This window comes from Nicotiana tabacum, chromosome 18 (assembly GCF_000715075.1).
Source record: "Nicotiana tabacum cultivar K326 chromosome 18, ASM71507v2, whole genome shotgun sequence".
Lineage (NCBI taxonomy): Eukaryota > Viridiplantae > Streptophyta > Magnoliopsida > Solanales > Solanaceae > Nicotiana > Nicotiana tabacum.
Genome location: NC_134097.1, coordinates 104,791,582 through 104,794,349, shown reverse-complemented (window position 1 = coordinate 104,794,349; position 2,768 = coordinate 104,791,582).

The following is a 2,768-nucleotide window of genomic DNA, read 5'->3' as shown; positions in this document are numbered from 1 at the left end:
TGTATTTATACCAAGTACGGTCGGGCCCAGACGAAACACCCTTTCCTGCGCGAAATAGAACTCCGGCTCTGTGAAATTTGTACCGGCACGCCGCACCTTGTGGCGCACCATGCGGCGCTAGTGGAGATTATCAACAGCCTTGCATTTTTCTTGTCAGGCCAGTTTTTACACTGCTACGCCGCACCCTGCGGCGTCTCATGCGGCATGGTAGTGAGAATTTTCGAAAATTCAAAACATGAAAGTTGTACCCCTTTCAAATATCTTTCTAACGATATATTGTGGAGACCAAATGGAGTTATGACCGAAAAGTTATGTATATTTTACTAGACAATGCACCGTATGCCCGCTCGATTCTTTGTTTCGTTCTTAACTTGCATCCGTTGATCCCCGAACATGATCCCGGCTTGATTCCTTGGGTTTTTACTCAGACTTCAAAGCTCCAAATTATTTGAATTCATTCCATAATATCTACATAGCTCGGAATCACTCCTACAAGGCATAAAACACATATTTAGTGCAAAACACTAGTGATTAAAGCTCAAACTCAATTAAAGTGCAGTAAATTAGAGTGTAATAAGCGACTAAAATACACAATTATAGCCTATCATAAACACCCCACACTTAAACCTTTGCTCGTCCTCGAGAAAACAAACTACACTTTATATAGACATGACCTTTTTAAACAATTCTCCTAACTCATCACACCAAAAATATTTAAAATAGACTAAGCACAAGAGTGTAACATCTTCACCTCAAGATTTAACTCACAAGTACCACACATTATTCACAACTCACCCACTTACTCTAACATATAGGTCACTGAAATTACCTTTCCTTCATGAATCAAGTGCTCTCACACAAATATAGAGAGTAGTTCTACCCACAATACAATTTAAGAACAATTAGGAACTCAAGATAAAAGAATTCACTCACTCTCAGAAATAACATTCATATTCCACAAAAGATGCACCATAGGCTTGCCCGTAGTATACTACTTTATTAATCGAGCTCATTCAGTCTAGGATCAAGTATGACTTTATTTAGTTGTAATGTAGGCTGTGGGTCAGGTAGGATACATTTAGATATAAGAGTGACTACACCTCCCTAAGCACTTTAATACATACACTTTAACATTGAAAACCCCACACTTATGTCAAACCATAAATCCACCTTCACATCAATATATATTAGCTCCCCACTTCTTTAACCACAATTATATCAAGAGTCACCACTATCACATATTTTCACAGCAATACAACTATCTTTTTCTTTACAATTCATGTAGCTCTTACTTTTTTTTAAAACACTGCACCTTTCTCCTTATTTCATTAGTTCCACTCAAAAGCCAAACCAACCACCCCACACTTTAACTTTTACAAAGTTCATAATAATTCAAGTGCTCATGAGAGGTGAAAAGGTTCAAATAGATGGTTAATTCAAACAAATGGGTAAGGCTTGTAATGTGGTTGCCAAAGAAATAGAATTACATGCTCAAAGGGGTTAACTATGATATATAACAATTAGGCGGGTAAAATATATATATGGCTCAACAAAGAAACGCCTATATCACTTCCAAGACTGAACAAAACTACTATTTCGCTTTGCAAACACACGGGACAAGTTCTAGACATCAACTGCAATATACAGAATAACACAAAACCTTACACACACATGACACATAACTCACTCAGGATTGGACTCATCAAGACCCTCTAATCAAAGCAGTTAAGCAAAATTAAGATCGTACAATTTAAGGTACTTATACAAGAGTCAAGAACTGAGCCTAAGCGTCACCACCAAAGTACTCACTATTCTCAAGGCATGACAAAGTTAGAAGATATTGCTTCAATTCAAAGCATAGCACAAGTTTTCCTAGTTCTAAAAAAATAAAAACTAACTACACCCGGTTCAAACAAAACCCTTGGAAAAGAACCGCGACACAAAGAAAAACCAAGGGGGAATTACTACACTACCTACAAAGAAATTTTTTTTGCCCTTTTTCTTTAGACTTAAGTCCCTCAAGAAAACTGTCTAGGAGATCCATCGTTAGGAAAAGTCCAATTTTTCTTCTTTTTTTTGACAAAAACTACTACACTAAAAACGATTACTACAACTAAGATAAGATAACACAAAATCTCACCCAAACAATCTCCTCACCCCACACTTAAAATTATGCAATGTCCTCAATGCACACTATAAATAACAAGAGGGTAAAAGAGACTCCATGGTAGGCCAAAGGCCGAAGTATTAGCAGCTCATAGGATACTCAGACTTCTCCCAGGTATGATCCCTTGTGCGGGTACCTCATACTTAGTTTCAACCACCTGCTCGCTTTTGCACATGCCTATTGGCTTTGACTCCATGCTCGTGCTCCTACAAAACACAAAAATAAATACTACAAAAAAAATCAACACAATAAAATAAAATAATAAATAAAAGAAAAAAAAAGAATTGGGTTGCCTCCCAACAAGCGCTTGATTTAATGTCGCGGCACGACACCATCACTTTCACTACTTTTCCTTCCACTTTGAAGATATGAACTGCGCCCCTAATTTTGCAGCAATTTTTCTGTCATACTCTTGGGGTGGTGGTGCGAAAATAAAGGAACCAAGCAAATAGTAGCGCATCTTGCACTTCTTGGCTTTTAAGTGAGGGATGTCATTTTGTCTTTTTGGTGTGACAAATTTTAGAATATAAGGGTCTTGTTCTTCATCTATATATTTCTCCAAAGGCTCGATCTCCATGTCTCCATCCAGACATAATGTAAA